This window comes from Chamaea fasciata, unplaced genomic scaffold, assembly GCF_029207755.1.
Source record: "Chamaea fasciata isolate MVZ Bird 193981 ecotype frontalis unplaced genomic scaffold, bChaFas1.0.hap1 SCAF_3, whole genome shotgun sequence".
Taxonomy (NCBI): Eukaryota; Metazoa; Chordata; class Aves; order Passeriformes; family Sylviidae; genus Chamaea; species Chamaea fasciata.
This window is the reverse complement of record NW_027094088.1, coordinates 97,859,351-97,882,934: the sequence shown is the minus strand read 5'-3', so window position 1 is coordinate 97,882,934 and position 23,584 is coordinate 97,859,351.

Here is a 23,584-nt window from a genome sequence, read left to right as displayed (position 1 = left end):
GTAAGAGATCAGGAAGAGGTATGTGATTTTCCAAGTAACAAAAGCAGCCTGTGTTTACCACGATTTCTTTTCTGCCACAGAATGTGAGGTGCTGGATACGAAAATAGATGTTTTCCCAGGAACAGAACTAATAAATGATGTTATAATTATGTCATCTTTTTTTCTAATTTCTCAAATACTTTCAAAATGCTTAAAATGTATTAAATAATTTAATAATTATTTATTATTATTTAAATTATTAATAATAATTTAAAATTATCCTCTCCAACATGAAATTTAATTTTAATGAAATTGTTCCATTGAAAGTTCTGGAAAAGTAAGGGGGGGGGGGGGTTGTATCTGTTTTGGGTATTCAAACCGGGGAATATTTGTAACAGCATCCTCTCAAAATTTCCTTCTTTAATTTTCACTAATCAGGACCAGGATTGTCAGTCATGATAGATTACCATTAGTTACTAGATAAGAGGAGGAGACATTCCATGGAAGATGATGGTCTCACAAGTTCTTGCCAGAGGATATTCTGCAGCTTCTTCTGATGCTATGGCTTTTCTATAGAGACCAGCCTGTTGTATCATTCAGGGTGAATTAGTGTTGTTTGAAGCAAACATCACTCAAACAGTGGCTTTAAGTAGCGTAGGTTTACTACTATTTTTACACAAAGACAGCATTTTCTTGATTACTTGGAAGCCTTGACAAGATATATGTGTATTGTTCTATTGAAAGTGAAGAAAATAAAATTATGGTATAGACTATTTTTTCAAAGTTTTATTTTGCTGGAGTCCTTAGTTAGAAAGAGATTTATTCACTACTCAGTAAACATCTAGTCATATCTGATTTTTTAACATTTTTCCATGTATTTTAAAAGATTGGTAAGGTAGATTCTCTATGATATAAATATCTGCACAACTGCAGATTAAACTAAAAGTAAACAAGCAAATTATGTATCAGATACAGACTTACCAGGACCTCATTAAAAAGTTGAAACTATCAGCAACACACAATTAGCTTTTGTGTCTTATAATTATGACTTACACTTAAGGTAAATTGATAAATTTGATGAAAGAAAATCATGTAAAATGTTGGAGGTACCCAGTTATACTTTCCTTTTCACATTCCAGGAAAGATGAAAAACCTTGCAGGACATCCTGAATGTTAATTGCACCAACTGGACCAACTGCACCAATTTTACCAACCAATATTATTAAACAAGTAACTGAACTATAAAGGATGATGCATGCTGTAGTTTACTACATCTTAGAGACATTTTTCTGTGTATTGCAGTAAGATATCAGTCTGTATTGCCTTTGTAATAGGCAGAAAACAAGAACAAAAGGTAATCAGGAGTGCAGAGTAACAAAAAGAAAACCTTGAATATGCATATGAAACTATGATTATAACAAAAATCAAATACACACTGAAGAACACATGGGTTTCAGTTAAGGAAGAGCTCTTTACTGACCTCTGCAGTAGTTAAGTCTTTGTAAAAAACTGACTCAAAACTAGTTTTTTAATCTCTGGTGTTCAAACCACCTCCCACAAGGTAGTTGTCATCTTGTTCTCCCCTGAATTACCAAGAGTTTTGAAGTAAGAAACTTCATTACGAGAAATTTGAAGATAACCTGCTAAAGAGATGTTCTGATCTCAACCTTAGTTTTTTGTGCCTTGTTTCATCTTTTTGTGCCTTGATTCCAGTTCTCCTTGTGTTAATGTGAACCAATATTTAAAGAGAGCATACAATATGTTAAATGTTATCCCTAAGAAAAAAGGACCAATTTCCCTTGGAATGATGTTGCATTTTAGCTGTTTCAGCATGCTCTTGCCATAAGTTCTGCACTCTTTTTATGACACTCCCTCTACAAATTTTTCCCCTTGGGTTTGATCTTGCCTTCCTTCATATTCTGAAAGTAAAAACTTGGGAAATAACTAGTAGAAAGAAGACTTTCCTAGGCCACTCTACTCTGTCTATTCATCATCCTAATGGTGGAAATTACATTTTTCTGATTTTTCTGCCTCCAAGATGGGTACAGCCATCATAGGGCTAGACAACAAATACTTACCCAAAGAAGAAATCTGTGTCTTGTTTTCCTCATCCTTTCACAAGAAACCAAAGTAAAAAAACCCTACTTTTTACATAGGCGTAGAATAGCAGTCATGTCAATTCTGTGGTCTAAGTCATCCTGTGAATAAAATCCATTTTAAAAGAGTATGAATTCCTTCCTGCATTTTAACACAGACAAGACTGAACAAGGAATATGATTCCAATGTCATTTTCTTATTCAAAATTCAGAAGGGGTTGTCATGGCTCTCAGGGTGCCACCAAGATCTTTAGCTTAGGACACACCCTTGACTCTTCTGTGAATTTCTTATTTATAAAATGGGATGAATGCTGCACATTCTCTCTCTTTGCTTGTACCACAGAGAAACAATCTTGTCCTGGTCTGCAGGTACTTTTCTGATTTCTGCGTGCTGTGCCTTTATTTCTTGTGGGATACATGATTCTGCAGCACTTCTGTTGATCTGTTAAGCAGGTGAGGTAACGGATTTGGTGCAGTCATCAGAGGTATGGAAGAGAACAAGGCTGCTCTCTGAAAGATTAATCTCTCTCTCTCCACATCTCCACACCGAGCAGTTGGGCCAGAAGGAGAAATCCTTTTCTGCTGCTTTTCTTCAGAGCCAGGGGAGAATAGAGAGCATAGCAACAAACAAACCTATGCTCTCCATGATGAGGATGGGAAAACAGAAATTGTGTCCTGGTAGGAGGCCAGAAGACAGGTTTCATTGGTAAATAACAATTTTAAAATGTAGTGAAGCCACCGCACAGTATTACAAGAAACATCAAAGCATTCTCACAACTAGATTTTTCTCACCATCCTGAAAGCCATTTTTGATGAATCAGCTACTTGCTGGAGTTGGTAAGACCTGCAAAAAATCTTTTTATTCAATTATAGGCACCTTCATTTGCAGCTGCAGGAGATGAAAGCAGGAACAGCAATGAATCTGGCATGTTTCAGCATCACATGCAACTTGTGATGCTATATCTTAAATTAGGATGCTGCAGCTGTCCTACTTTCTGAACTATGGTTTTATTTTAAACAACTAATTATGAAAATAGCTAGTAGCCATCCCAAACAAATAAAATCCATTTTCTGTTAGTAAGTAAAATAGAGACTATTTTCTCTGAACTAGAGGAAATTCCCATTTTTCATCAAAATGGCTTTGACTTTTATGCATTTTCAAAGCTTTAGTCCATTGAGCTAAAGAGGAAAACAAGCTTAAAATCAAGTTACATAAATTTCTGCAAAAATACTATGTATTCTGCACATGGTCTGGCTTAAAAAAGCTTCTATGAACTCCTCTGAAGTCTCTTCCATTTCAAGATTCATAAAACTTCTACAAATCAATTACCCTTGTTTGTGATAACATGGCTGTCCCTCTTTGTGCTTTTTTTAGATAAATGTGCTTTAACCAGCATATTGGTGTAATCTTTTCCAGCTGACTTTTTTTACTACAGATGCAGGGGGTTTTTTTGAGGGTCCAAACTATACATCCCTTTGCCTGCACCAAATGAACAAACCACAAGATTCTGCATGTCAGCTTGATAATGAAAAGGGACGAAGGTGCAGATGTTCATGTTATAGGGATTTAATTTTTAGTCCTTATTCCTCAGGGCCTCAGGTCTCCAGCAAAGATAGAAGGGCTTTCATTCTTGTCTTCACGGGAGGTTGGTTTATGACTCTTATTTCTTTAAAGTGTTTTGAAAATCCTTTTCTGATATGGCAGAATATAATATTTGCTTTCTTCTGTTTAGAAGTAAACTGCTACTGTGTCTGCAAGCATACTCATGAAAGAGGAAGGGTTCCTGCAAGTGTCTTTTGGGCTGGGATGGGGTTTCAGTGACAGTGCTCCACACAAAGAATTTTACTCTCAACTTTGAAAATTATTACCAGCTGACTGGTGCTGAAATATTTTTTTTAAAAAATAAAACCTCAGAAACTTCTCAGTCCTGACAAATGTTAATGCAAACCCTATGGCATCAGCATGACCTGGCATCTTCCCAACCTCTGCACCTGCACAATTACAGCCAAGCTTTCCTAAACACTTTTTCCCTAACAGCTTGTTTTGGTTCGGATTTGCTGTTGTTACATGCCGGTTTTTCCCCACCTTTCTCTTTTTAATCACCAAACACTTACGGCAGGCATAATTTTACAGATGTTGTTCTGGAGAGTTTCTTGGAGCTAATCATATATGCCCCTTGAGAAGGTTTGCAAGAGTGGCCCACACCTGAAGCCAGAGTCAGTGAATTCCAGCAAAGATCCCAGCAAAGATCCAGAGCCACCTGGCTCGCCTGAAGGGCAGCAGGCGAGGCTGCTCAAGGAGTGCAGAGCCAGCAGCTGTGCTCTGCTCAGGCCACTCTGACAGCTCCCACCATACTGATAAAAGCAGAGCTATCAATCACTAAATAAGATCAGCCAGCATTTTAGCAGTGCTCTCCCCTTTCTCACTCTGTTTTGCTATTGGCCGTGAGTATTCTGCACACAGTCATGTGTGTTTACACACAAGGCATTTGCACAAGGGCTTTGTGACCTGTCAAGACACAGAAAATTAATGTCAGCTCATTATCAGAAAGGGAAAAAAAGAAAATTCACAAGCTGGAGACCAGAAATCAAATGCTTATTTAAGTTGACTGCCCAAGCCTCTGTGATTTCAGTTGAGTTCTATCAATTAATTCAGCTGGGCATCTGGTATAAGATATAAAGAAATAAGGATAGTCACATGTTAGAATATAGACCTATTATACCAAGTTTGTAATACTTGAAAGGATGGAATAAAGTAGTAGTCAATAGGCCAAGAATTGGTTTTATTTATGTTGATATAAATTGGGAATAAGTGTTCAGAAATGTGTTGCAATGTCTACAGACACAGTTTCGTTCAGAATGTGCAGCCTTATAAATGTCTGATTGATTTCTAAGCAGAATTCTCCTCCGACAGCCATGGAAGACCTCTACCAAGAAACAGATGGTATGTAATGGACCGTAGTTTGACCTTTCATCTACAATCTGAGAAGTTGGTAGTGGATCTGCATTACTGAGCAGTAATTGCTAAATTCAGGAGGTCCTTTTTTCAAATCACAAGGAAACCCATAGCTTGTTATGTAAAAGCTAAATCATGAAATTTACTCCTAATTTTTTTTTTTTTAATATTTTTAATTAATGAAAGAAAACACTGCTTGCTTTAGGATCTTGACCAGACTGATTATTAGGTATAGGCTACACAAGATTGTCTGTATCTTCATTGCCGATCTACTCTTTTAAAGAGAAAACACAAAATCCTAAACTTTTACTTGTCTTTTATTTGCCTTAAGCTCAAAATATTGGTCTGGAAATACCATGAAGAACTAATGATCAGTTGATAAAAATATATGTGTATTATCTGTGATGTCATATTTAAAAAAAACAAAAACAGAAGGTAGAACAATTGAGTGACTACAAAAGAATAATTTGAAATGGGAGATGATATTTGAGCAGCTGTTGAAAAAAATTAGTATGGGTGAAAATTCTTAACTTCTGTTGTGCAGAAGGGATCCAGTGATTTACTGTGGCCTCATGTACTTTGTTTTTGAAAACCATGATTAAAAAATTGTATTTGAAGCTTTACAGTTATGTAGATTCACATAATGTAAAGGAGTGTATGTTTATGTGGAAGCCTTATATATAATATGATATAAAATTTGAGAAGGAACATTTGTACTTTGTTTTTCTCCTTAATTCTGAGCTTTTAAATTATTTTTACTCTGTTATACTCTGAGAAAAAGATTTTAGCAGAGACATCTTTGTTTCAAAACATGCAGACATAATTATCACTTGTTTCAGATCCTGGTGTTTGCCTAGGTAGTCATTCATTATCTCTTTTAAAAGGTCAGTTTTAGGGGTAATGAATGTGCTTACCTTTTTAAATTGTATGAAAAAATTAATTGCTTAAATCTCCCCTTGCTGATTGATTGAAATATCTTTATTTATATCTTGGAATGAATTATATACATACTTTCCTTTCAGGGATATTATAGACAATAAGCAGTTTTAGCAAATTCAGTGTTCCTTGGAAAATCAAGTATATATTACTAGTTCAGACTATTGTCTTCTGAGATAATGACCTCTACTCCTTCCAAAAGAGATGATAAGTACAATGGGATATATATTTATCTGTGTGTGTGTATTTGTTTGTTTGTTTAGCCAAAGGGGGAACTAGTGGTTCCAATTTCATTGCATTTTATCCAGGTGATGGGAATTGAGCACCCTCATCATTTTTGTGTTACATTTGCACAAAGCTGTATGTAAACCCAGACTACCTGCTGAAGAAAGGCTTCTAAAATATAGAAAATCTATTTCCCTACACTAATCGTATTTTCCTCGATAGCTGAATTTACTCACTCTTAGTGCTACTTAGAGTATCCAGAAGTCTGATTTTCATTAGAGAGAACTCTAAGTCCTCCCACTCATTGTGCCTGGGAATTTTGACAGAAAATACCATTTTTAAAAGCTTTGAGATTCTAAATACTTGTCCTCTGACTTTAAATTATGATTTATTCCTTCTCATAGTCTTGCCTTTTCTTACATTCATAATCAAGGACTTTGCAATAAAATTGTTGGAACTTTCATTTTATGATCTGATAACTTGCAATAGTTAAATTTTCTTTTTTTCCCCTACTTGAGGATTATTACTGCTTATTCTAGCAGAGGAGGACACTCATTTGTGCGTGACTTTAGCAGGCCTGCTTCCAATAGACCCTTTTGGATGAAATGCTGCTAGCCAGTGGCAGCTTTTAGACCTTCTTACTCATCCAAAGTGATCAGTAAAGATTGTTATGGCCCCAACAAAACATTCAAACTCTGCAAAAGGGCTGGTGAATGTAAACAGACCTGCCCTATATCAGCACAACACATATGTCACATAGTGCTTGTTCTACAGCCATTTAAATACATATCAGCAGATATGACAGTGTAGATATGACAAAAAGAGGCCCCAATTAGAAAAGTGTTTAGTATCTAAATTCAAGCTAATAAGCAAAGGCATAATGGCTTTAAGAGTTTGCTGAGTCAGAGTTTGGGTGTCTAAATTGCAACCTGAAAACCTGCATGTTTGAACATAACAGATACTATGAAACAAATAATTGTAGATACCCAAGTGAGAATTGCACATGTGCTTATATGGAGCTGGATGGAAAAACTGGAAGAAAACAAGATTGAACAAGTTGTGTTATGTTTTGTTAGTTAAGACTGATATTTTGGTACGCAAAACATTTTTTCTTTTTTCAAATTAGAATCTGATGCAAATTCCTTTGGCTTCAGTGGACTTTGATTGTATCATGGAAAATAAAGGAATTTACATTGAATATAAATATTCAGATAGAAAAATGGGTAACTCTACCCTCAAATATTTGTCAGATTCATGCTGAATAATGTTTTATCCCAAATCTTTTGCTCTTTTAGCAAATTAAAGGAATGTGTTTTTGTACTGTTTACCCCAAACAATACTAGTTTTGATCAAGTTAGGGCCCTTTGAATTAATTCCATGTTTATCCACATTACTTATGAGCTTCGAAAATAACCTGTCTCAGTTTTGGATTTGAAACAAAGCTCAGAAATGATTTTTTTTTTTCCAAATAGACTTAAAATAGAGAACTTCTGGGGGATTTTTCAATTTAAACACTGACTCTATTTCTCCAGACTGGAATAACATTCTGGCTTCAGAGAAATCCAGAACTGCAAGAAATAGTTTCTCAACTCTTTTTGTCTGTTTACGAAATAGGCTACATAAATATCAGTCATATCTGATATTTATTCCTCTCTCTAATGCAATTATGAAAATCCCCAAGCAGTATCCTGGACTGATTTCACCGCTGAAAAAGGAAAATAGAGTCTTGCAGAAGTTGCCTCATAAACTGCATGTGCAAGATCAATTTCAGGACATTGCACTCTAGATGCAAATGAAAATAGAATCAAAGCTTTAAATACTAATGTAGAATTTTCTTCTTCTAGTTTTATGGCGTTCACTGATCATACTCAAAATAAAAAAACACCACCCCACTCCCCCCCCCCAAAAAAAAACCACACAAAAAAACCAAAACTTTTTGGTACCTTAAGTCAGGTATAAGGCTTGCCAGAATTACCTGCAAAAGTCAGAGGGAGGATTGCCTACAGAAAGCCTGAAAATTCTTGTGTCTTGACCCCAATACAACTCACTGAATTAAAAAATTTTGCATCAGTCATAAAGATGTAGAAAATACTTTCTATCAACCCTACCCTGATTTCAAAGAGTTTGCACAAGGGAGCAAAAGAGTTGCTCATCTCAAGATATGAAAAACCCACATAACCTCAGCAAGAAAAATGAAGCTGGAAAGAGGAACAGGTATGAAAAAATAATGTGGCCACTGACAAATGATAAACCATTCGTCCGTCATCTCTGACTAACAACTGGCAAAAATACGCATCAGCTATAACAACATGGATAAGATCCCATGATTCCTAAGGGTGGAGAAATCAGGGAACAGATACAGCTGTCATTCATACAGGCAACCATCTGTAATAATCCACTGCAATTCACTGAATTCCTTTGGGTGGACACTAGGTAAACAGGGGCAAAAATAGATGGAAAATCCCCATTATAAAAAGTGCAATAAATTATTTTTTAATCTCATATTCACAATTTCATGGTTTTACAGCAGAAAACAAAAAAAACCCCAGCATTCGATGTATCTGGGCTACTTCTTTTATGTCATTTTGGCTTTCATCAGCTTGAGCAAGAGAAACAAAGAGTAATGAAATCTGGAAGAAAAATAAGGTATATATTGTTATGCACATTTCTTTTCAAATGGCATCTCAGATTTTTTTATAATGGGGGACAATAACAAGCATTTTTGAACTACACATTTTTACTGATAAAGTAAAATTGAGAATATGATGTTGCAATGTTGGCTGTAGTGTAAGAACACTTTGTACACAATACATATACTGGAACTGCTGGCTCTGAAAACTGCTTTTAGTTTTAATGGGGATATATCTCTATATCTGGGGTATACATATGCTTAGACACAGGTACATGGACCCACATACATAACCTCTAATGGGATTAAAAGAGAATTTGCCAACTATACAAGTATGAGACTGCTAGGAAGTACATACTACTTTGACCTATGACAATTGCAAAAGAAGTCATTAAGTGTCATAGTTCTTTGTGTGACAAATCTACCTCAGGCAGCAATATTCCCTTTGTACATCTCTATTTTGAAAGGATCAAGTGACCTTAAACAGTTAGATGTCCTTAATCTATGGATGTTAGTCACCTATGGATGTCGATTTTCCCTCATGCCATGCAGCACAGACCTTGGGGAATAGCTGAAAAAAAACCTTATGAATGCTAAAGTTTTATCTGGAATTAAGGTAAAATGGGGCAAGCATTCAGTAGAAGAGGCAGAAGAAAATCCATGAAAGTTACAAAAATTATAGAAATCCTCCTTGGTTCAGGAAATACATGGAGGCTGAAAGAAACCTCGGAGAAGGATCAAGCCTTCTGGTTCTGCTCCTGCAGACTGTGAGATGTTTTCTTTGCAGCACTCCAAACAAAACTCAGATCCAGGCTACCTCCTCCCGCCCCCTACACCCATTCCAATCATGTGTGCTCTTCTTTTAAGACACCTAGAGCTAAAACTTAGTTAAATAAATCCTGACTATAAAGGTTCACATTCAATTAGTAAAGAGCAGATGAGAACCAGATGAACAAAACTGCAAAACATCCCTCCTTTGATTTTTTTAGGCTCCAAAACAGTGATTCCATTTTTCATCCATGATATTTCTGTCATTATTCAGACATAATTTTCTGTTAATGTCTTTCTTGCTAAACACTATTATATGTTGCAGTATTCAAGAATGCTATGGAACATATAAAGTCACATAGTGAGGAATGTAAAGTTTGTCTAATTTAAGTTTTTATGATATTAGAAGTGATAGTCCTTTAAAAACCCTTTTTAAGAAGAGGACTGTCTGCTACAGGAATGATACCATGATTTGGTTACAAGTCTGTAGTTAAAGGATTGACTTTTATGCCATTGGGCTTATGGATACTATTTCTGGTCAGGGAAAAACCCCACATCTTATTGGAAGTGAGCTTAGGAAGGCCATTTTTTCTGGTTTTGATTGAGGTTTGGATCTTGTTGCTGCTTTCTGAAGACAATCAATAGCTAAAAATTAATTATAAATAACATTTATTCAATCCTTTCCTGTGTATTAAATATAGAGATGGCTTTCATCCAGTAAAGGGACTGGCATGATTATTACCTTTAGTATATAAATGACTTTATAGTCCTAACCCAGGCAATAATTTCTCCTGCTGCTTCTTTAAATGCCAACCATCAGCCCCTCTCTACCAGATGTTGTGAAAATAATTATTTACCTCAAGTCCCTAGATCACATCAAGAGATTGATACCTTTTCTATTTCTTTTTGTTTTCATTCAAAAGTGCAATTAGAGAACATTGTATGCAACAAATTTTGGACCAGAATATGTACAGGACAGGAGCTAAATTTGTCCACAGCGTACCCATGACACTGTTAGAATGGGATGCAGAACATAATTTCACCCCTCTTTCCTCTAAGTGAAACCATTTCTACTGATTAAAAAAATTACATCATGTCCTCTTGTGAGAGAAGGTGGAGACCATGACCCAATTTTCCATGGTACCAGAATTCAGCTCTCAGGGATGGAAAATAAATTTTACCTTTTATCTTGCACCTTTTTTAGTGCTTTTCATGGATGCAAAGAAAGTCTCACTTGTTACCCTCTAATATACCTTTTCAGGTGTTTTGTCTTGTGACATCACAATAACCAACACAGCAGAAAATCAAACTGTTACACTTCATCTCTCACCCCATAAAACTTAGGTACACATCTACCAAAATCCTATTTAAATGTTTGCACAATGCATCAACATATCCATCTTTTGAGGGGATTTTTTTTTTCTATAGATCTCCAGAAAATTTTAATCACCAGTTTTAAGCTGCAGGAGGTAGAAATAACTTGAGTTATTTTTGCTAAGATAGCAGAAAATAAAGACTATCAAAAGATGTCTGCTAATAGACTTTTGTAAATGGTGTGATTCAGGTAAAAAAAAAAAAAAAACAAAAAGAAACAGAAATAGAAAATAGCAGGGATTGAAATAAAAGAAATCGAATGGAGTGTCAGCAATTTAATGTGCATATGAGTTCCAAACACGACAAAAAAAGTTTTGCTTCAGGCAATTTCTTCAAATAGAAAAAAAACCACCTTCCATCATTTTTATTTGTAGAGGTTCTTTGAGTTACTAAGTAATCTCTACACTAAAACATTTCTCCTTGAAAAGGAAACTAGGGGAGAAAAGCAGAAGCCATATCTTGCAGCTTCTGAAACATCACTAATCTATGATGTCATGTTTGAAAGCAGGAAAGATCATTCTTTAAATAACCTGGTTTTTCAGATTACCCTCCATCTTTTCTTCCATCACAGCTTTCAGATGCTGAAGAGCTTTCTAAGAAAGTCTAATGCAATGTTTCCCAGCAAGTATCTTAAAAGCATCTTACCTACACATTTTTTTTCCCCTATGTCCATGAATAAAAGTCAACTCTCACAGTTCTGACTGGCAGTCAGTCCAGCTGGAGAGCAGGAGACCATGTCACACAATTCTTAGCTGCTAAGTGGGAAGTGACTCAGCCAAGAATAGGTAAAATTTGGATTTATATTACATTACGTTTATCAACATTCTGACCATTTCTGGAGCCCCATCATTTGTCTTTCTCATATGGAACCTTCATACCCTCTTAAATTCTTAAGCTAACCTGACAGGCTGTAAATGAAGAAAATTTAGGGTAAGAAGGGAAATTATTCTTTTGCTTTGGATCATTGTTTAATTTCATTATTTAATTAATTTCAAGTTTTATATATTTCTATTTTTAATTTTCCTTTTTATTGCATTTCAGTGATGGACACAAATTAAAATGTTGAACTCCCATCACCACTGCTGAGTGATAGTGTCTTTGCTACCATTTTGCTTAAAAGCTGCCAAAGAGAAAGAGTAGTTATCAGCACCACTCACAGCCTGCTACCCATGTGATAAACAAAATATTCCTTTTGGGGAACAAGACTAAATAACCACTAAAATATAATAGCACTAACTCTGATGAAAAAATAAATATTATACTTTCACCAGGAATACAGAAAAAAATCCAAATTTAATGTGAGTGACTCTTAAAGGACAGCTTTAATTTAATATTGATGATAGTAATTTCAATTCCTGAAAGACTGTCTTGTAAATTTGAGAGCTCTAAAAGCCAAATCTTTCCCTCCCACTTCATTCATCTATCCTTTCACATCATCAGCCAGAGCAAAACACTTCCTTGCTTGCCTGCACTAATCAATCCTGAGAGCCTGTGAACTCCCATTAACTTACTTAGCTACTTCATAGGGGGTACTGTAAGAATTAATTAAACAGTTCCTGTTTGGACACTGCTTTAAATATGTATGGTGCTGTGGAAATGCTATGCTATTATTTAAGCAGATTCATTATTTAAGCAAAAAATATTGAATAAATAATTTCAATTTTTGGCAACCTTCAGCTCAGCTGCAGATCAGCTCTTTCCAGGCTTCAGGAGTCAGTTACTGAGTGTGTGGATGTAAGTCCATGCATGGGGCATGTGGTTGATTTCAGTATAATTAGGTCAGAATCCATCAATTGATTATCTGAGCCTGAAGAAGAGTGCCTGGTTTAGGTTCTCTTGTATTCCTACTGCAGGTATCAAGTATCAAAGGAAATAACTTTATCTCTCTTTTGGTGCCCATGGTTTTTTACAGAAGGCCTGATGGATGGGAAAAATCTCCGTGTAGAAGCAGAAATGCAGAAAACTGTGCAGAGAGAACAATAAGCACTCCACATTCTGAAGAAGAGAAGATGGGGTCCCAGAAGCATGTACAACTTGCAGTACAGAAAGCAGCTGACAAATTCGGGGTTTTTTTTGTTAAATTGCACCTTATCCTCAGCCCACTCATGGGGATGCCAGGGTGCTCTCCATGTTCCCTGCCAAACATGCTCCAGAATGCCTGCCAACACCACTACAAAATTCTCAGTAAAAGAAACTTAAAATCTATTAACTGAGGCATGTGTGTGTTCACACAGTCATTTCTGAAGGTTTGTAAGGTGTTAGAGGAAAGGTACACTACGTCTACTTGGCTTGGGACTTTTTCTTTACTTTGAGATGAGCAGCTTCAATGCTCTGGGGTAAAAAAACCCACAACTTTTCTAGATTTTTGTTCCATATGCTGATTTCAAAATCATTTTTGAGAAGAACCTTATCCTAATCTCCTTTCTTTTTCCTTTTTAGTGTAGGATAGACTGGAAGATGACCATTTAAGTGCAGTTAAAGAAAAAACAGAGTAAGTTTTTCCAAAATGCTGCCAGACATAATTGGGCCTGGTTGAGTAAACTGCTCACACTAAAGAATTCAATCTGCAGACCTTATTTCCCCCATTCTTGGGACCAGTGCAGTGGGAAAGTGATGTATTCATTCTCTAAAACTATCCAACTTAAAAGTTACAGAAACACTTCAGTGTCCAGGTTATTCATGACTATCAGCTTTCACTGTTCATTTCCCTGTCACCTCTGGGAGATTCATCAGTCACGCTATTGAAATGAAGCTACTGCCAGAACAGTCCAGTTGAACCACTGGAGAAAGACGCTGGGGATCATATGCCAACCTCCTGCTTTCTAAGGCTGTGTATTTGCAGCTGGAGGGCAGGTCTGAGGTGTAGTAGGATTCAAGAATTACTGAAGAGGAGGGAGTGTGAATGTGCAAAATCACGGTAAAATGATCAAGGCACACAAATTAAAAAAAAAAAAAAGAAAAAAAAAGAAAAAAGCAGAGACATCTGGGAACATTAGGGAGTATTATAGAGCAGTATGGCAGTGTTAAACTGATTCAAGCACGTAAAAGAATGGGTAGCAAGATAAGGTAAGCTGAGTTGCTTTCTTATGTGAGCAGGAGAGAGGAAATACAGTCAGTGCCATGTAGTTGTGGTGCCTTCACTATTTGGACTGAAGACCTTTAGAATTCCAGCAGCATTTCTCACCAGCTGCCATGGTCCTTTTTCTCCATGCAAGACTCACCGTTGGGGAATGAAGAGAAGGGTGAACAATTCATGTCTTGGGCTAGGGCCAAGTCATGATCTTGGACATGAAAAGGGAAGAAGGCAGTACAAACATGCCTCAGACACCAAGGAGGACATCTGAGAACAGTGTTTACAAGAAAACCACAGAAAAATAATAATTTTAAGATTTTTTTTTTAAAAACCACAGTCTTCAAACTTCAGAGGTTTTTAACATGATGTGCTTTTATTTTGACAGACTTCAACAAAAATTTATATATTTCTTCCCCTCACCCTTGCCAAGACTGAAACAAATCATGGAGAAATAAGCTTTAAAACCTTCAATTTTGAAAGCTCTAGATCCAGTCCCACTAGACTCAAACACAAATACACTTGGGGCAAGTCCTCAGAGGACAATGCTGTCTGCCTGAAGCATGGAGCTCTGAACTGACTAAGGGAACTGAACCATCTCTATGTACCCCACCTCAGCTGAGACAGCATTGGGTGGTTCCCAGGGATCGCAGATTTCAAACCTTTTTTCCTTTTATTTTTTTAAGGTCAAAAAACAAAAAGAAACACTCAAAAACTCAAAAGACACAGAACAGGATTCCTACAGATCTTGTCGAAATGGATTTCATGTAAAATGGTCATGGCAAACAACTTCATAAGGATAATATTTGTGCTTTTTCTTTCCTTAAAAGAAAGTTTGTCTAAAACAATTTGTAAACTGTGTGAAGCAAGCTGTATGGGAACATGGCAGACAATCAGTTTTTCATGGATGACCAAATGCATCTCTCCATACCCTTGGTTTTTTATTTCTATTGAACAAAATACTGTGTGAAGCATCTTCTTGATACCAGAATGAATTACTGAAGTTTCAACTAGAAAACTATTGCTCTTAATTGTTATGCACAGGTAATTGACATTACTACCTTGTTTAGATGCTTACAGAGGATGACCAAAGTTAACAGGCTTATCTTCTACCTTTCCAAAAAGAGAGAAATAGGTTCCATGTGGAAGCTGATACAGAGAAACCTGTTGAAAAGGGTACTCTGGACTTCTTTTGGGAAAAACTCAATTTTCTCCACCGACTGTATAGGGAGACTACAGAGACTGATCTCCCAGCCCAATATATAAATTAGACATTTACAGCTAAGATGAGCACACACCTTATTATATTCCCTTTCATAAAAATTTTAAAAGTAGTTCCAACCTTGTTTATATATTAAAACAGGGAAAAATGATACTTTTTGTGTACGTATACAGGATCACAGATGAACATATGTTTGCAATAACCACAAAAAATTAATACTATCACTATTTTGAGCTTTTTTGATCACCACTTCTTAATTTTTTATATAGCAGGTTCATAATTTCATAGTTGAAAAAAAAATTATGCCTATCAATAATCAAGTATCCTTATAGGGATTCTAAATGTACAAAAAGCTTGTGTAAACTGTATAAATCTGAACAGGTATTTCATATTAGTGATCTCTTTTATTGAATAGCTGTTTGCAATTTTTAGAAAAGTGTAAGTTTCAGGTCAGTAAAATCATGTGTTTTATCAAAGAGGGAGGGGAGCCCTTGGGGTATGCTGAGTAAGAATTCAATAGAATCTAGCCTTAAAACTTTATGCTTTAATTAAAATGTATACTGATGTGTAGTCATTTCCCTGAGCACAGCAATATGGTAATAAGCCTTTAAAAATTCAGATCTCTGCAGTTTCATAGTGCATTTTTCAATCTGATCAAACATTTTTTTTTCTCTGGCTAATCAGTACTTTTTGTGGTTTATGAATACAGTATTATATTTGATTCCATTCCCCTGTGGGTTGTTACATATCTTAAAAATGTTGAGTAAAGATTCCTTAGAAAAACCAAAAAAATGATACAAAGTAAAACCTCTCTGGAAAGACTTAGTTACCTAAAAAGATACTCCCTCCATAATAAAATTTTATTGTTCTTGCTGTCTTGCTCAGTGCACTGGTTTTGGCTGAGAGATCGTTAATTTTCCTCACAGTAGCTGATATGGGTCTATGGGCTGGATTTGCGCTGAATAGTTTTGATAATTCAGATTATTTTATTGCTGCAGAGCAGGGCTCACAGAGCTAAAGCCTTTTCTTCTCCTCACCCACCCCACCTGCAAGTGGGAGTGGCGATGCACAAGGAGCTGGGAGGAGACACGGCTGGGATATATGACCCTGCCTGACCCAATATCTGTAACATATTGCGTTCTCAGCATGTAAACCTGGGTGGAGAAGGATGAAACAAACATGTCTGGAATTATGGCATTTGTCTTTCCAAGCTTTCCATTTGTCTTTCCATTTGTCTTTCCATTTGTCTTTCCATTTGTCTTTCCATTTGTCACCATTACATCTAATGCATCCCTGCTTTCCTGGGGATGGATGAACACAGAATCACAGAATCATTTATGTTGGAAAAGACCTCTAAAATCAATGAGTCCAACCTCTGACCAAACACCACTTTGTCAACTGGACTGTAGCAGTAAGTGCCACATCCAGTTGTTTCTTGAACACCTGCAAGGACAGTGATGACTCCACCTGCCTGGACAGTCCATTCTAATGCCTAACAACCCTTTCCATGAAGAAATTCCTGCTACTGTCTAACCTGAACTTCCTCTGGTGCAGATTGAGGCTATGTGCTTTTGTCCTGTCAACACCTGCCTGCCTCTGGAACTCAATAAATGATTTCTTTATTTTGCTTTACCTATTAAACTGTTTTTACTTCAGCCCCTGAGTTTTCTCATTTCTGCCATTCTGATTCTCTCCCCCATTCCAGCAAGGGGGAGGTGAGTGAGTGGCTACATTGAATTGAGCTGCTGGCTGGAGGTAAACCACAACACTTGGTAAGCTGAGGTACTCACAGCAAAACATAAGCTGATGGTTAGATTGTTCCCAGTTCAAGGGGATGCTGTTCTGCCGCAAAAGCAGCAATTAATCTCTGGATGAAACAAAAGAAAACAGAGGCAGCCATGGTAGAAAGTGAAGTGGGCAGACATGGGTTTACCTGGAAGGCGCCCACAAAGAAACTGAATTTATCTACTACTAATATCAGTAAAACAACATTTTGGTGTTTCTTATAACCTGTAGGTGAATTTTTTCCCATTTTTTAATTTCAAGCTGCGCTGCTATAATGAAGTGGCATGGAATGAATATCTGTTTGGATGAAAAGGAAACTTGTAGGGTTCACCAAGTTAAACAAGCAGTTTCTAAGTGAAGACTACCATAATGATTTAACAAGATGTGTAAGTCACATTATCCAGGGAACTTGAATTTTGATATCTGTTATTTTTGTGAATCTGAACATAAACCTTCCTATTTCACACAGAATTTTATGTGGGTGTTGTGTGTGCAGTTACAGTGTGGAACTCCTTTACAAATGAACTTACCCACCTTGCATTCCCGCTAACTGATAAGCTAGAAAGTAAAAGAACTTTCCTGCAGCAGCCTGAAATGAGGAGGAATTTAGTCCCAGAACCACCGAATAATGTGGTATTGTTTTTTAACACATGGAATTACTATCATAAAATAGCTTTACTTCATATTTAGGTGAAACTATAAATACAATGTGTCTGATCAGTCTGATCTGATAAAATAACATCTGAACTTGAAACCCCTTAATCCCTTGAAGTTAATTTTGGTTACTTATAATTTAATTTCAAATTTGCTAATTGATGTTTTACTTTTATTTTGCTTGTTTTTAAGTTTTTTACAGAAGTCTATTCATTTAACTATTTATGGAACAGCAGTTTTATGAGTGTGCCTGGTGAAGGGCAGATGAGGGTGCCCTAGGCTGTTACGGTCCTAGGACACCGTTACTTTTCTTGGAAGTTAAGAAACTGCATGTGTCTTTGTGAAAAATCTTACTAGGACTCTTTGCTAGGAGACTTTTTCTTTTAGAAGAGAGACTGTACAATATCACGATGTTGACTTGTACTTGACTGCAGCTGAATGGGTGATTCGACCATGGGTTTGTTCAGTGAATTCACAAGAAACAACTGCAGGGCTTTGAAAACAGAAAATGACAATTACACATGAGTATTTAGATTAAATATGTTCTGGGAATTTGTAAAGAAAAATACTTCTTTCATTTTTGTTACTTCAGAGCAGCTTAAAACCAGATTTCAGATGGAATAGAGATAGTCTGGCATAAAACATTAGTTAATCCCTTTCATCTTGCCTGCTGTTTATGTGAAGGGTTTGAGACTTTTATCCCTTGGCTCAAGGAAGAGAACTTCACTGTACCTATTTTGTTCAATGTCTTTTTCTAAAACATGTAACAGTATTTGAAAGAAATTCCAGTAATCACTCACATCTCATTTCTGTGCCATTTTTGTTTCACATCATACAATTCTTTGGCTTCAACAGTGACTCCACAAACCATGTGCTCCTCCAGGAGGAATGCCTTTACATTTGTGATACCAAAATCAAATTTGTTTTATTTTATTTACATATTTAATATTTATTTTATTTATCAACTCTTCTCTTTAGTAGAGGCTCAAATTGCAGACTACCCCCCAGAAATTCATGATGTAACTTACTAGAGAGAGGTCAGTGGCTTTGCAGACCAGCTCTACAATGACAGCAGTTATACAGAAACTAGTACAGAGAAAAACACTGATGCACTTGTGGTAGAAGCAGCTTACAGGTTCACCAGAGCAGGTGTTAACACTGGAAAAGACCAGACAAACATAGGAAAGTGGGGGAAAGAATGAAACGAGTGGCTGTATCAAAAGGGCTCTTAGATTCTTCAGGGAAGCACAGCACCACCAAAGACTGAATTCAGCAAACATAACTGGTGGATAATTATTCTTGTGGCAGGCACTGTCTTTACTTATGTCCATTTCATGATATCAAGAAGATTTTGAGCCCAATAAACAAAATGAATTATTGTTACGTATTTATTTATGGGTCTGGTGGGGATAATAATCTGTTAGAAACTTGCAGTTCTGGAGAAAGGATTTAACTTTGCTAGACATGCCCCATGATTCTTGTGTTTTAACCTATAAATTTAATTAAAATATTTCAAATGTTTCTCCTCAAGTGGTCTCTAATTTGCACATGTATGGAATCCTAGAATTTAGAAGTAGAACAGGCACATTAATCAGTTTCATTATCTGTATATACCATATTTTCTTTAGAAAGCAATTATCATATTTAAACTCAAATATGCCCATTTGCAAGGGCAAACATAAAAAATAGTCAAGATGGATATCTATTTGCATAAAAGACCATACGTATTCAACTGTGAGAAAATTTAAGAGTTTGAACTGAAGAAAACTGTAAACTTTGTTTTACATCTGGAGTAGGCAGCTTGTAAAGTACTGTGAAAGCTCTCAGCATGAGGTAGATTTTAATATAATATTAAAATAACTTTGTCTTGTCATTTTCATAGATATTTTTCCAGTCAAACCTGTGCAGAGATGTTTCAAATTGCTAAGTTAGTTTGAGTTACAACACCTTGTACACTACATAAAACCTCCATTTTCCACCACAGTTTTGAATGTGTTCAGGGGCTTTGACAGACCGAGGGAACTTTTGGACATTTACTGCAACTGATTTTAGAAGTTCTTCTACTGGAAGATAAAGCACAAGCTGTTTTTATTTCATTAATAAAAGCCAAAAACATGGCAGTGTGAAACTCAAAGTCCATTAAACTTTAAGAGCAAATAAACTATATTTATTAGGTAATTTGATGTGTGTAAGTAAGAGTGGAGAGATTCAGAAATGGTGTCTAAGGCTTTTTCCAGGCTTTGTTACCTTTTTCATAAAGTGACATGCATTGTTACCTTTTTCATAAAGTAGCATGCATGTGTGATGCTGGAAATAACTGGTTAGGCAACAATCACATCCTCAAATAATTAATTTTCATTTCTAGAGGGTTTGGGATGAGGGCTGGAGGGCCCCCACATATTGATATATTGATCATATGTATTGATCATACATATATTGATGCTTTCAGAAAAGCACCGTTTCTCTTACTACTAAGTTGACCAAAGATGAGCTTTTGCTGTTCGTCTTATTGTTACCTTGAACCTTCGGTGAGGTTCATGTCTTGACTGATATCTCATGAGTTTTTTCTAGCCTCATTTCAGCATGTCAGGGGGCACTCTTTTTTCTACCTCTTGATTTCTGCCTCAAGAAACCTCAGTTACCATTGCCTTCCACATGTGGCTCCACCATTTTTCAACACTGAATAAATGAGAAAAAGTTTCAGCAGGGGTGAACAATTCTACTCTAACGTGCTGCTTTTAAATGGAAAGAACCCTAAAAACTATTGATATAGTTGTGCGTTTGTAATTTGCACCCTCAGTCACAATTACATATGACTTACAAAAATGTGGGTTCCAGCCCATACACACACATCCCACCCAGACCAATACTATCCCTTGCATGCAAAAACTCAGTGAAAAGTGAGGATCCCCCTGGCATTAGGGAGGCACCACAAAGCTGATCACCAAAATACACAAAAGTCTGCTACTTTTCACAAACAAAGCTATTATTAGAAAATAAATGCGATTGTTTTAAAAAATACTTCATATGAGCTAGAATGGAGTCTGCAAAGATCTCTGTGCCTCACAGAGCCGTCTCAGGCACTTACTCCAGCAGCTCCCTTCCTTCACATTGGACAAAACTGGCTCTGGTTCAGCCCAGACTCTGCTGCCTACTCTTGTGTCAGCCTCTCTCCTGGATGTCTCATTGTTTTACCTCCTCAGCAGGAAACCTGTCCTCTCTCACACTCTGAACCCCACTAGAGATAGGGGTAATGGTTGCTGCAAGGGTGAACTTGACCCCGTGGGTAGCGATCTGGACAAAGGCAGGGCCAGCAGTGGCCTCAGCTGTCCAGCTGCAGGCTTATAACCCAGAGCACTTGGAGGAAGCCGTGTGGATATCCCTGTTCTGCACCTGCCCCATCGGGCTGCTGCTGCTGGCGCTGATTGTGGCTCACTGCGGTCACGGTGATTTCCACGGCCGATAGATGGGGAGATTGCAGCTCGGTTATTCAGATGCTGCTGGTGTTAACGAGAAGACAATGTGAGTAATCAAACTAAAACACAATGCATATGCGTTGGTCCAGGTTATAACATCAATATTTGTTCTCCCTGCGAATACAAGCCTCTTCCTTCCAATGTTCTCTTCCTTCAAATGAAACAGCTTGTTCTATCGGAAATGAAGTGTTTTGCATGTTTCAGAGGGACAAAAGGAAGCATTTGTAAGGAACAGCCACTATTTTTTAAAATTCCATGTAAGTACATCTGAAAAATCAGCCAATTGTTTCAAAAGCATGAGGACAAAAGTTCTAACCTTTTTGATTTTTTGTTTGTCTTTTCCCAGAACAATGTGAAAAATTTAACACATATTCACAATTCAGTACAGCCCAGAAATGAAGTGTTGGCTTTACAAGACAAGTGTTGTCATGTTTTTGCAATAAAAATTTGTCTTTCATGTCAATCCTGTTGTTGATGTTTTCTGCATAATAAATCTTACCAGTAGTCCTGCCACCCAGTTTAAATTCTAATATGTGCAATGCCCCCCTACCGATGCAAAGCTGGAAAATCACTGGACTCAATTTAATGGACATTCATGTCCATGGAGCCGCACAGATAAGACCTTTGATTACACAATGAACATATACACTAGTAATCTATTGATATTTATAATGCACAAGAGCCCAAATAAAATCAGCTCTTGGGAAAGATATTAAAAAATCTGCCTTTCTGACTCTGTCATTTATATATTTTCGTATCATGCAGGAAAAAAAAAAATGCCAAAAGGCCCATATACTGTTTCTCCTTCTAAGTTTTCTTAATTTTTTTCAGTCTTTGCCTAGAATAATACTTATCATACTCATTTTTAGAAGATGACCAATTCTGATAGTCAGAAATCACCTGGAATAAAATTTCAAACTTGTCAAAATGAAAGTTAATAAAATTACTTCCATTAATAATGGTCAAACTTGTCAGGGCTTGTCATGAAACACTGTAATACAGAACTGTGTAGTGACTTGAACATGGGCAAGGAATCTCAGTCTAAAGCCATGTTTCCTCCCTTGTGCAAATGCAGCAAAGATACTGTGACTTCCCTCTCCAGAATCTCACGTGGCAGAAAAATTCCAGTCTTTCTTCTCTTTGATAGTAAACAAATAAATTGGTTGCTATTTCCTATTCTAGTACAATGAGGCAGAAGGATTGTTTGTGGGTGATTAAATCCAACTCTCTTCTTCTGCAGGCATCATTAGCTTTGGGTTTTGTGCGTTTTGAACAGGACCATGTACCCCTCAGTAGCAGGCCTTCAGTCAGAACTGCTTTTACTCTCTCCATGCTATGTCTGATACTGCATCATGTCCCAGAAGCTTAATTTTTTCCCAGTATTTTTCTTGGGTTGCTTGAAAACATATGCACATATTTGTGTGAGGCTGAGCTACATGGGCAGAAAAGTAAAATGCTGTTCACGTGCCCTGTGACCTGGCAATATGGCACTGCTCCAGAAGGACATCCTTGTCCTCTGGAGCAGCTGGAGGTCAAGATGTGCTGAGGCATCTCAGATTACACTATATGTCTGTCTTTAGGCAAGTGGAGCCCATCCATTTCAGTAGGCACTTACCTTGCTATTTAGTTCAAGACTAAAATACCCAAATGTGATAAATACCGACATATAAATATCTCCCATTATCATCTATGGATGTTCAGGAATTGGTCTGGGTTCATACAAGCTGGTATCTCATATGTCATCCGAGGTGTGCTGCAGTATCCTCCTCATCCTTTATCTGCTGCACCAGAAGAAAACAGGTCTCCAGGAGGGAGATCCCCTCTGGATCCCCTAACCCCACAGATACTCTCATCTGGACCAGATCATTCCGAAGTTGCTTTTACTATCCTGCTTTCTGATTCTGAAATGTAACTGGGGATTTTTTATCTTCTCTATCAATTATGTACTTAACATCTGTATCAATATTATTATTTATTATTATTATTTGGGTTTGGATCTATAGGTTCTTATTCATTTTATATTCTTACTGGAAGAGGCAGTTATGTCTTCATACCTTATTCTTTATTTGCCTCTAAATATTAGACAATATATAATGATGAAATATTGAATGCTGTTAATGCTGTAGTGAAGAGGAAAGGAATTAGATTGGGACCCTGAAGGTTTATTAGTTCTGTGGTCTGTATTTTTTTTAACACTACGCAAATGCTAAGTGTAATTGCTTTTTACCATTGATTTGCTTGATTTATAGAGTTTAGGGCCTAAAGTTCGACACTGATTATCAAGAATGACCTTTTTCATTACACAAGCTACAAAATATAATCCAGTAATTCTTTATGCAGCCCAGTATGTTCTTAGTGAGGTAATTATTATTGAAAAAAATCAGATGCAATTTGGTGACCACATCTAATTTCTC